At 42.0% G+C, this 13,358-nt stretch overlaps 1 protein-coding gene across 9 annotated transcripts in view; it reads right to left on the bottom strand.

Moving 5' to 3' along the window:
* The window catches only part of MTMR3 (myotubularin related protein 3), an 85,661-nt gene extending 72,527 nt beyond the window's left edge, over nt 1-13,134 (bottom strand). For 8 of the 9 annotated variants that reach the window (XM_070399492.1, XM_070399494.1, XM_070399497.1 and 5 more), the window contains exon 1: nt 12,961-13,134. The gene's annotated coding sequence lies outside the window, so the exon portion shown is untranslated. Of the gene's footprint in view, nt 1-12,590; nt 12,773-12,960 lie in introns of those variants that run through there. The other variant, XM_070399493.1, reaches the window with a different exon arrangement.
* Nucleotides 13,135-13,358: the final 224 nt, after the last annotated feature.

Raw genomic sequence — 13,358 nt, 5'->3', positions numbered from 1 at the left:
GCCAACACACTAACTGCTGAGCCAAACCAACCAGGGCTTTAAAAAAAAAAAAAAGTTTTTATTTATTTCAGAGAGAGGGAGGGAGAGAAACATCAGTGATGAGAGAGAATCATCGATCAGCTGCCTCCTGCACACCCCCTACTGGGAATGGAGCCCGCAATCTGGGCATGTGCCCGGACCAGGAATCAAACCGTATCCTCCTGGTTTACGGGTCGATGCTCAACCACTGAGTGACACTGGCTGGGCTAAGCATGAGCTCTTAATCACCATACTAAACTGCAATAGGAAAGAGCTTCTAAACTTGACATCAGAAGATCTAGGTTCAAGTTCTAGTTCAGCTATTCACAAGCAGTTGAACCTCAGACAAGGCTCGCAGCTATGAAACACAATTTATTCACCTGTAAAGTGAGAGTGATAATATGGCCTGCCCTTACTGCTTCACAAGGTAGCAGTGAAAATAAAGTGTGCAACTAATAGAGCTAATTAAAAATTTATTTGTAACACAGATCCCATAGTTGCTACCTCCATATTCCCAGGGTTTATTTTGGTAACTCTATTCTGGAATTCTAGACTTATGTCACCAACACTGTAGTCTCAGGAAAAGTAAAGAGCCTAAAGCTTGTCCATTTCAAATAGCCACATACAGAAGACCAAGTGTTAATTTGCAATCCCCATTACTATCAAAATAGGGGATCTTCAGGTCAATATTTCCATGTAAAATAGCTAGACACATAGCAGCCTACAAATTAGATTTCCACTCACCACATTTGAAGTATAATATCTCTTTGTTCTAAGCAATATTCACTTTTCTGAATATTTTAACTCGGAAGAAATGTACATTGTTGAAATAATGTTCTGTACACCAAATATCTAAATCATAAAAGACATTTAAATCTGAAGGGCTTAAACTAAGACTCTAGACTAAGCCAAAGAAATACAAACACACGTACTATTCTCGAACATGTCAAACCACCATAGTCTCTGTAGTTTGCTGCAGGGTCAGAATTGGAACCTCAAAACTTTAACTTGCAAAAACTGCCTGCAATCTCTTTTCCAAAGAAAAAGGTTCCATTTCTTTCTTTTGGCCTTATATTGCTAGAAAAAGAAAGCTCATTGCATTGGAATAGAGGATAATTTAGTTCAAGTACCTAATCAACCATAAACCACAAAACATGTCTTATGTCTTGTTCACATGAAACTCTGACTACCAATGTTAATATTTCCAGGCATCTTGGGGGAGGGGAGGAGAGGAACAGGAAACTCTGTAGTGCTAATAAACATGTTTTACTTACAGACTTTTCATAACTAATTACATAACCTAATGCTGCTACTTAAAGGAACAAAAGTCAAGAATTCACAATTCAAAAGCTACTAAAAACATAGTATGAAATTATGCACTAATGTTTTATAACTAAATTTATCCACTAAGTATGTGTGCCTAAATTTTAAAAAGTTTAATGCTTTAGTGTAAGATTATTTACATAACAAATTATTCCCATTCCAGAGTGGGCTTTGGGGGGAGGGGGGTAAAGTTTACTAAGCAATTTACAATGACCTGTGAAAATTACAAGCTTTTCCAGGACAAGGCACCGTATTTTTTTTTTTTTTTTTTTTTTTTTTTAGAACCATTAAGAAAAAAAATCCATGGGCCCTGGCAATGGTGGTTCAGTGGTCAGAGCATCGGCCAGCACACCTAAGGGTCTGGGGTTTGATTCCCGATCAAGGGAACATACCTGGATTGCAGGTTCAATTCCCCAGCCCCGTCTGGGTGAGTCTGGGAGGCAATCAATCTATCTCTCGCTCTTTCCACTGCTCCTATCTTTAAAAAAATTAATGGACTAGGAGGTCATGGTTTGATTCTGGGTCAGGTCACATGCCTGGGTTGCCAGCTCAATCCCCGATGGGGACCATGCAGGAGGCAAATGATTGATAATTCTCTCTCATCATTGATGCTTCTATTTCTTCCTCTCCCACCCTCCCTCTGAAATCATAAAAACATTTTTAAAAAATCAATGAAAAAAATATCCTCGGGTGAAACAAGAAAACAAAACAAAAAACACACACATGGCCACATACACGCAAGTGTGTGCATGTGTGAATGCACGCTTTTTATAGTACCTTATTTGTAGTTATCAAAAACTGGAAAACAACTCAAATGAGCTTGAAGAATGAATAAACAAACTGTGGTACATCCTATAGGAATAGTACGTAGCAATAAAAAGTAATAAATCAAAACAACAATGAGGTACCATCTCACACCTGTCAGAATGGCCATCATCAACAAATCAACAAACGACAAGTGCTGGAGAGGATGTGGAGAAAAAGGAACACTTGTGCACTGCTGGTGGGAATGCAGACTGGTGCAGCCACTATGGAAGGCAGTATGGAGGTTCCTCAAAAAATTGGAAATGGAACTCCCATTTGACCCTGTGATCCCACTACTAGGAATATATCCCAAGAAACCAGAAACACCTATCAGAAAGGATATATGTAACCAGACGTTCATAGCAGCACAATTCACCATAGCTAAGATCTGGAAACAGCCTAAGTGCCCATCAGTAGATGAATGGATTAGAAAACTGTGGTACATCTACACGATGGAATACTATGCTGCTGTTAAAAAGAAGGAACTCCTACCATTTGCAACATCATGGATGGAACTGGAGAGCATTATGCTAAGTGAAACAAGCCAGTCAATGAAGGAAAAATACCACATGATCTCACTCATTCATGGATAATAAAGACCATTACAAACTTTTTAACAATAATAGATACAGAGGCAGAGCTGCCTCAAACTGACTGTCAAACTGCAGTGGGAAGGCCAGAGAGAGTTGGGGGGCAGGAGGGAGGGGAGTAAGAGATCAACCGAAGGACTTGTATGCATGCATATAAGCATAACTAATGGACATAAGACACTGGGGGGTAAGGGAGGGTAGGGGTTTGTCAAGGGCGGGGGGGGAAAAAAAGGACACTTATGTAATACCCTTTGTAATACTTTAAGCGAAGAATAAAAAAAAATAAAAAAATAAAAAAAAAAGTAATAACTGACACCCAAAATACAGATATCTCAAATTGTATTATGTTAAATAAAAGAAGCCAGAGTCAAAACGCTACATAGTACGTAATTCCATTTATATGAAATTCTGGAAAAGACAAAATTATAGTAACAAAATAGATCAGCAGTTATCAGACACTGAGGGCAGTAGAAGGGGCTGACTCCAAAGGATCAGGGAGAAATTTTCTTGAAGTGATGAAACTATTCTACATCTTGATCGTAGCAGTTTCCCCCCTGGCTGGATAGCTCAGTTAGTTAGAACATCATTCTGATAAGCCAAGGTTGCAAGTTTGATTCCCAGTCAGCGAACATGCAAGAATTAACCAAAGATGAATGGAACAATAAATCTATGTTTCTGTTTCTCCCTCTCCCTCTCCTTCCCTCCTTCTCTCCCTCCCCTTCCTCCCTCTTCCTCCCACCTTCCCCCCCCTCAGAAAAAAAAAAATCATGTTTCTAAAACTTTCAGAACTGTACTCAAAGAGTTTTACTGTATATAAATTATACCTTAGTTTGAAAAAATTTTTAGACCATAGAATCTTAATTATTGGTCTGAAAACAAGGACCAGATGCTACTTAAGCAACCAAAGCAGAAACATTAACCCTTGTTAGATCTGCTCCCTTCTATTAACATTTTGCCTAGAAATCTAAACAACAGTTGTAAAATAGTCGTAAATTCCCTTAGGATTAAAAATATATTTTAAAGAAAACTACCTAGAGCTTTGTCGAGGGAATAAAACCCAAGCAGTAAATATTAACATCAATCTTTCCCAGAACCATGATGGTCACAACAAATGAGGTTACTCTCCTAATCTGGCTTCAAAAAGCCAAAATTTTACTTCACAAAACCTTTTTAACATTTGTCTGAAATCATTAAGTGCTTTTACTTAATTAGGCATTATAGTAAAATAGTTAAAATAAAAGTTCAGGTTCAAGTCCTATTCATTTTGGCTCAATGGATAGAGTGTCAGCCTGCAGACTGAAGGGTCCCGGGTTCGATTCCAGTCAAGGGCACATGCCCAGGTTGCGGGCTTGATCCCCAGTAAGGGGCGTACAGGAGGCAGCCAATCAATGATTCTCTCTCATCACTGATGTTTCAATCTCTCTCCCTCTCCCCTCCTCTCTCTGAAATCAATAAAAATGTGTTTATTTTTAAAGTTCAGATTCAAGAACTCAAATACCTAGGCAAGTTATTTAACCTCATTTTGCCAAAATTTCCCCATCAGTAACACTGGAATAATTATAGCTACCTCTGAGAATAATCCCAGACAATTAAATGAGTTAATACATGTAAATCATTTAGAAAAGTGCCTGGCATATTTATGTAAGCCTCAGGAAGTTTTAAGCTAATACAAATGAATGATGTTAATAATCATCAGCTGTGTGTCTTTGGACAAATCATTTTACCTTTCTATATCATAATTCTGCTCTATAAGGTAAAAGACCTAAATTCAATGGCCTAAAGGCCCATCTGGTAGTAATACTATTCTATGTTCCTATAATTTTTACCTGAATTGCACCTAATCGTCCTGCAAAGATTAGGTATTATCCTTTTCTACAGAAAAATCTGATACCAAAATAAACTAAACAACTTGCCCAAAGAGATAGTAAGATGAGTACAAAAGGGATTCAATTGTATATTTTAATATTTTTATTTATTGATTTTACAGAGGAAGGAATATGAAGCAAGAAAATAGTCACACTATTCCACCAGCCAGAAATTTATCATTATTAATATTTCCATTCCTGTCTTTCCAAGGTCCCTCTTATGTATAAAAGTATTACTTCACTTACTAAACAGGATTTTAAGTACAGCAAAACAAAAGGGAAATAACATACTAGTTCTTTGAAAGACTAATTCTCTTCAGTATTTTCACAGTAAGCCAAAACCATGTGTACAGGGAACTGGAGAGAATGAGACAAGTGAAAGAAATCATACTTGCTCCTTTTCATTCATTCACCCCACGGCAAACTGGTGTCCATGTTTCAAGAATCATTATATACCCAAAGACTAATGAGTATGTTTCTTTTAAATAGCAGTCTACTACATAAATAATAATACACACACATATATACACAGCCTTGCCAGTAGGAGGGACACACACAGTAAAAGTAATTATTATATCAAGACTAATTTTTGTCACCCTAAAAGTATCATTAACAGAAAGTAAAATGATATCTGAAAGGCTAATGTAAACTTAATGACCTCTCCCACAAAAACATTTCCTGTGCATATCAAATGAAGAAACAATCCACAAAAAATGGTGAGCGTTGGTTTTACAACGCTATAACTTATTTACTGATATAAACAAATATGTAAGAGTTGAAATAGTCCATCCATATTGATAGCTTACTCTATACTAGACAGTATAGTAAGTGCTGGGAAGTGGAGAACAGCCATCAGTACCTACTTCTGCAGGGTTTACAATCTACCTCTTTAAATAAGATGTCAAACATTAGGCATGTGGCCCCCAAAGGAGTCATAACATCTCAAATCTTCATGAGGTTCTAAAAAGATGTGAAAAAAAAACTTATAAAGCATGCTATTTAAAGTAAAAAGGGATACCTGGACTTTTTTCCAAAGCACTGTATACAGCAATCATCTTCAGTATAAATTACAGTATCTCATTTCTTTAACTGGCAAAAAATAATCATTCGAGTTGCTCTTTTCAGTAACATCTTTCTCTGACAATGACCCATAAGAAATAACTGGAATTGAGTCCCCAAGATGGGAGAAGAAAGGGAGACATTTTTCTAGTGCAAAAGCACCATTTCCTGATGCCATCCATAACTTACAGGGGATGGTGGGGCAAATCAAAAGCAATTTATTCAAACTTAAGAAAAAAGGTACCTTTTAATCTAAGATTCATCATGGTAAGTTTGGCCTGAGAAAGCATTTTTTAAAAGTTAAAGGCTCAGGCTCTTCCAAATGGAATTAGAGTGACAGGTTAATTGTGGTACTTTGCAAGCAAAGGAAAGCAAGTAGCAATTATTCACCCCTTTACTCTTAGAAAATAAGGATATGTTATAACTGAACTGCTTTCCATAAAGCATAGGCATTTTAAAATACACTCTAGCCCTAATCAGTTTGGCTCAGTGGATAGAGCATCAGCCTGCAGAGTGAAGGGTCCCAGGTTCGATTCTGGTCAAGGGCATGTACCTTGGTTGCCGCACATCCCCAGTAGGGGGTGTGCAGGAGGCAGCTGATCGATGTTACTAACTTTCTATCCCTCTCCCTTGGTTAAAATCATCCCAATATGCCAAGGTTACGGGTTCCATCTCCGGTCAGGGCACGTACAAGAAGCAACCAATGAATGCATCAACAAGGGGAACAACATATCAATGTTGCTCTCCTCTCTCTCTAAAAAACTAAAACACACTCTACACGATATCAGCTCTTCACATTTAAGAGAAATACACTTACTCAGAATGTTTCCTACCCTATTATTTGCCCTTTTCTAAATTCAGTCACCTCAACAATGACAAAAGATATCAAACCTTTATGAGCAAGGTTTATATGTTGGCCCTTATTGTAGACATGACTCTCAACAGCATGGGACACTTTAAAGCAGAGTATCAGAATCCCACTAGGCTGGACCATCTGCAGAGCTAGTGGAAATGCCCCCCAAAAAATCATCCATGAAAGCCCAACAACATATTGTAAGAGTCTAAAGCTGTGATAACCACAGCAGAGTATAATATACCTCAAGGAGTACCCAAGAAGCTCCACTGGAGTAAAGGAGAAAAAAATTTTTTTTTAGCTTTATTTTTCATTCTCACCCTTGTTAATTTTTTTGGTGGGAGGGGTATATTTTATAAGATACACAATAACCAGTTACTATACTTATTGTTTGTCAATTAAATAAGTACTTAAAGATTGAGGATTAATGCTCAAAAAAATTTTTTTATTGGTGGGATGAACAATCAAAAAGTTTAGAGACCACTAAAGTACTCCTTGTCACTTTCATTTTTACCTGCCCCTTCCACTGAGTTAAGCTGTAAAGGCTAAAACCTGATGTCAAACAAAAGAACAAACTATTTTAAGGTCCCACCACCAGCTAAAACATAATAAATCACTATCAAGAACATGTGGAGTTGGACACTAGTATACTGTTGGTGGATCTTTAAAATAAACATCTATCAATACAGTACCTTGAGTATATTCAAATTTAAAATACACACTCTTTGACCAGATAAGCCCACTTTAAATATTTAGCCTAAGGAAATAGCATAATTGTATAAGAAAAAGTCCAAACCAATTCATCACAGCACTATTTGAAGAAAACAAAATTGAAAATGTCCATTAACAGGGAACTGCTATAAACTCTGATGCATCCATACCACAGAACACTAAATACCCATTATGGGAACATCAATTTGACATGGAAAGTTGTTGTGTAAGTATTTCAGTAGATAATATATAAGAGAAAAAAAAGAATTACCAAGTTATTACATCTAAGTGGGATTATGGATTACCTCTACTTTTTTAATTCTCCTGGGTTATCTCAAGTCTTATTTTTTGTAGGTTTTTTTTTTAATTTCCATACTGAATATGTTCTGTAGCTTTTATAATCTAAAATAACACTTTCTAAAATTTGAAATTTAAATAGGATTAAGTTAAAATTCCTTACTGTTGCCCTATGGCACTTCCAAAAACTTTTTCCTTAGCTTTATACCAATTCTCTCCAAATGTAAAATTAATCAATATACTTATAATTCCTTACATTTTGTCAGATTATCAATCGATGGATAATTCAGAGGACTAAATAAATTTATATTTCGCTTCTGCAACTAAATTATAAAAGCATTAGCTACAAAATAAATTAAATTTAGAATCCAGAGAAATGAAATCAGGAAAGTGTGCTACATGCTACTCTCTCTCATAATGAAATCAGTCTAAACATCAAGTAAAGCGGTGGTTCTCAACCTTCTGGCCCTTTAAATACAGTTCCTCATGTTGTGACCCAACCATAAAATTATTTTTGTTGCTACTTCATAACTGTAATGTTGCTACTGTTATGAATCGTATTGTAAATATCTGATATGCAGGATGGTCTTAGGCGACCCCTGTGAAAGGGTCGTTCGACCGCCAAAGGGGTCGCGACCCACAGGTTGAGAACCGCTGATAAAGGCACAAACAGGCACATAATAGACCCAAGCCTGGGCATATCCAGATGATTTGTAGTGGTCAGCACCAAGACAATACCTAAAGGAAAGAGTGAGTAAGAACATTAGCGTAAGTTTATGTCTTACCTTTGTTCATTAAATCAACAATTTATAAGAGTTATGAGATATTTCACTTTTAAAAGAATACTGTAGCTTTAATTTAACCCAACTTCACAATTTTCTTATAGTTTTTCATTTGTCTTACGCCTTATAGACAGTCATCGTAACTATAAAGTCTAGGTACCTTGCCCTTAAGCAACTGCTTCAAAGTTTTACCACAACTCAAGAAAAATATACTTTACCTTGCAACACATAAATATATAATCATATATTTAAAAAATAAACAAGTTTCCCAAATCAATACATACTTTCACCACTTGCAATGTGCTGATATTTTTAATGCTCTATTTTATTTATTTTTTTTATTAATCTGAGAGAGAGAGGAAAAATAACATCTGTTGGTTGCTCCTGCATGGGCCCCTGACTAGGGATGAATCCAAAACCTGGGTATGTGCCCTGACCAGGATCCAAATCCACCACCTCTTGGTGTGCGGGACAACACTCCAACCAACTGAACCACACCAGCCAGGGCTTAATGCTTTTTTAAATCACCATATTTATTTCATTACCCTGTGGCATTGCCTCCTGCCATTTAGAAAAGATAGGACTACAACTTCACACAGAATGTACTAAACTCCGTGACTACCACCTTCCACCACAGCTCCATTATAACAAAGTGGGTGAAATCCAGCAGGTCTATTCCAAGTGCAAAACTTGGCACAAATGTGAGACATCCCAGGTCTTTCTGAAGTTCCTGCAACACTGTGACTATTCCTATTGGCAGATGGGATACAAGTGCTGAAAGGTTTCTCCAGGGAAAGTACAGAACAGAAATCTTTTGTTGTCGTATCAGTTACATTAGTAAAATCTGCACTTGAGAATGCCTAGCAAGTTTACCATTGCTCCACAAACCAACTCTTCCAAGAAAATAAGAGGATCCTATCACAATAGGATTCTAATATCATCCCCTTACATTTTTAGATTGCTTTCCATATACATCATTTCATTTGATCCTCCCCAACAGTGAGATAGAGAAGTTGGTATTCTTCCATTTACTAACGAGGGAACTGAAGCTCAAAGGCCTTACCTGGCTTGCCAGTAACAGCACAGCTAATGAGGAGCACAACCTATGCTTGAACCCAGGATTTACTGATTTAGCCACTCTCATGCTACAACAGTTTTCATTTTGAACATCTGATACAAATGTGAACTTAAAAGGTATGTTAAATTTCTAGATACAAAAGTGAAGATGAAAGTATGATACCAATATTGATCATAAAATTAAGATTAAAAATAGTAATGTTAACAATTTCAGTAGCCTCTTGATTTACTGGGAAACCTAGTTCAAGTCAATACAAATTTGGTTTCATACTTTGTCTTTGGTCAACATTTCACTGATTATAAAATTACATATAAATTCACCATAGAAAATTACAGAATTGGGTGGTCTGTAAGAAACTGGCCACATAACTTGCACAAACTTCCCCCAAACCATCCTTAAGCTTGTGGCTTCACACTAAATTATCAAGTTCCCTATGTGAAATCCGTTTTGATTTCATCACTAAGTGAATTACAACAGCATAAGCATGTTGTTTCTGCGTAATACTTGCAACATGCACTCAATTTCCAGAGCACTTCTGAACAACATCTAAAATTCATAAGCTTAAAGGCAGAATCCAAGGCAGAATGTTCCTTTTTTAGTTAAAAAGGCTCATGTACCTTTGAGATGAACACCAACTTAATTACAAATTATTAAAGATTTGGAGAACCAAGCTGAAGAAACTACTTGATATCAAGGAATAGAACCCTTAATTGTACAGATGAAAAAACTGAGGCCCAGATGTGACATTTCCAACAGCAATCACGTAGTCAATAATGATACAGCCCCACCAGTGTGCTGTGTTGAGCATAGACCTATGAACCAGGTCAATTCCTGGTCAGGGCACATGTCTGGGTTGCAGGCTCCATCCTCAGTAAGGGATGTGCAGGATAGTCCAATCAATGATTGTGCAGGTGTTTAGGACACACTTGGTGAGTGAGGTACTGCCCGACTGGCAGTCTCATCACTTATGTTTCTACCTCTCTCCCTCTCCCTTCCTCTCTGAAATCAATAAAAATATTTAAAAATTTATTTAAAAATATATTTTTTAAATATCCTTAAAAAAATAATGACACACAAACTCTCCGCCAATCTATGGTTTCCCATTATTCTAAATGTCTTAGCATCTAATAACATGTGATCCTTAAAAAAGTCACTAACACCTAAAACATTTAAGACACATTTTTTAAAGACACATTTAAGATCTAAAAACTAGAGGACAGGATAGTGTCCAATGACAGTCTTTAGAAAAACAATCTCTTGAACTCAAAGTTACAAACTACCTGAGCTAAAAACTGGCTCTTCACTCCAATGTAAGAAAGATAGCAAGTAGCTTTTAATAACTAACGTTACCAACCACCGTAACAGCTCTTTTTCCCATCTCAATACTACTCATTTACTCAACAGATACCCGATGGCGTATTATGCGGGAGCTCCAGCGAGTACTGGGGAAACCAAGGGGCTAAGCAGACATGGTTCCTGTAAGGCACACTGGGTGCCCTCCCCTTCTCCCTGCACTATGAATACCTCCTTCATAACTCAGCATTCCACTTCACCACATGAGGTGCTAACCAGAACTACAGGAGACTTAAAAACTGCCTGGACCACTCCTGGTGGCCTGGGCAAACTTCAAGGACCTTTCACAATAAACCTTCCTGGTTCACAACCCTTGTCTCAAAAAGCTCACCCACCTCCCCTCACTTCACTGGAACCTGAGCCGGGTGGTTGGGAGCGACCAGGATCAGGATGATGGGAAGCACCTTCCCTGGACCACTCTGAGCCAGAAGCAGACCTACTGCCTCTCCCTCCGCTTCTGTCCACTAGATCCTTCCACGTCCCTCTGAATACACCCCCAGTCGGGCAGTACCTCACTCGCCAAGTGTGTCCTAAACACCTGCACAAGTAACTGTAGGAGATGCTCAATTCTGTTTAAGTTTCTCAGGCTTCCCCTTCTGCCCAAACTCTTAAAGATCTACAAGCAAAAAAGCAGTCTCCCCGGAACTGAAATGAACGAGAATCACCTGGAACACCAAAGGGGCCTAAAGCAGAACCTCACACACCTGGCTGCCCGGCCCCCTCCTCCGGAGACTGTCATTCACGTGGCCCCACGGGGGGCCCGGGGACCCGCATTTCAGGCCGTTCATCCTACTTCGGATGGCCGAGGTGTTGACTAGTAACCAGGTGAGCCCTGAGCGAGAGAACCCGGCCCACAAGCTGAGAAACCTGGGTCCTCCCTGGGCTTGCCATTCACGACCAGCGGGGCTGCACCTCGGTGCTGACCCCATGAACGGGTCTGGGTCCCCCCCAAAACCAGGGAGGTCACGGGAGCCGACAGAGGCCTTCTTAGGCGGCCCATCCAAAACTCCAGATCCCCCCAATTTTAGTTTAATCTCACATCCTGGGCTGGGCGGACTCAAAACAGTGTCATTCCGGGCGCCCTTCCACCCACCCTCCTCCTGCATCCCACCACCGCGCCTGACTTTACAGCTTAGGGCCTTGCAGCTGAAAAGGGGAGGGAGGTCCCCATCACCAGCATTTTACACCAAAACAAACAAACAAACAAAAAAACCATCTCGTGTAATTCAACCCGGGCCTCCACGGAATTACCGTCCACAGCATGAGAAACTACGCTGGACCTCAACAAGAAGAGTGTGCGCACTTTTTATTTCTTTGTGAAAGAAAAAAAATAATAAGATACTATCGGATAACAAAGTGAAGTGTCAAGATACTAAAAAACAAAGTCAAGAATCCAGGTCTCGCTCTGCAACAGCCACCTCGACCTCCATCCCCAACTTGCGGCTCGTGTGGGAGACTCACAGGTGAGGTCAGAGACCCCAGAGGAGTTGGTGGAAGTGGGATGGGCCCCACTCTTCACCCAGAACATGGACCCCATCGCTCCGAGGCCAAGTCCTCCAGCAACAATAGGATCTCGGGGGCTCCGCACCGCCGGGCCATGCCCGTCCCCCGCGGAAGTCACACCGTCCCCGTCGGCGGGGCTGCCGGACCGGCGTTCCCCGAGCTCTCCGCGGCCGCCGCCGAACCATCGTTCCCACCGAGAACCACCCGGGCGGGAGGATGCCCGGCCGCACCGCCCGGCGGCCACTCCTCCTTCCCACAAGTCCCGGGCCCGCGCCGCTCGCCACGGGGGCTCCCCTGGCTTCTGGCCGCAGCGGGCGCCCCAACACCCGGCCCGGGCGAGCGGTGCACACTCACCTCCCGGGGGCCCGCGGGCCTGGATCCCGACGCTCCGGGGGGGAAGCGCTTCACACCCCTAAGCCCCAGGGCCCGTCCCGCCGAGTCCGGTCAGGCCGCCCCGGCCCCGGGAGCCCGCCTCCCTGGCGCCGAGGGTCCGGGCCGAGCCGGGCCACTGGGCTCCACTCCCCGCGCCTCCCCCTGGCGGCCGCCGCCGCCGCCGCCCAGGACACCCCTCTCTTGGGCCACGCACGCCGTCCACAGCCCCCCGCGGGCCACCGCCTCCTCCGGAGGGTGACAGCCGCCGCTCCCCGGCCGAGGCCGGCCCCTCCTCCAGCTCCTCCTCACCCCCGGAGGAGACGGGAGGGGGGGGCGGTGGTGGGCTCCTTACCGGGCGGCAGGACATGGTGAGGCCCGCCACGGCTCGGCCTCCTCCGCCACCCCACGAGGCTCCCAGCCAGGGCCGGCGGGGGGCAGCGCCAGGGCCGCTGGAGCGTCTCGTCGGGGTGCTCCTCCGCCGTCGCCGCCTCCTCCTCACAACCACAACAACATGGCGGCAGCGGCCACACAGAGCGCGCTCCCGACGCCGGGCCGGGCGCGGGGGCGCGCGCGCACGCTCGGGCCTTCAGCTGGCGGTCGGGAAAAGAGGGCGGGGCGACGCGGGTTGGGAGGGGGCGGGGCCCTGGCCGCTGGCCACGCCCCCTGGTGGTGGGCGGGGCTTCGGAGCGAGGGCGTGTGCGTGGCGCTGGAAAGGCTGGCGGAGGAGCCCGGCTGGAGAAGGAAGGACAA

This window comes from Myotis yumanensis, unplaced genomic scaffold, assembly GCF_028538775.1.
Source record: "Myotis yumanensis isolate MYYU_CA2020_CCGP unplaced genomic scaffold, mMyoYum1.0.hap1 SCAF_19, whole genome shotgun sequence".
NCBI classification, from domain to species: domain Eukaryota; kingdom Metazoa; phylum Chordata; class Mammalia; order Chiroptera; family Vespertilionidae; genus Myotis; species Myotis yumanensis.
This window is presented reverse-complemented; position numbering and strand designations above follow the sequence as displayed.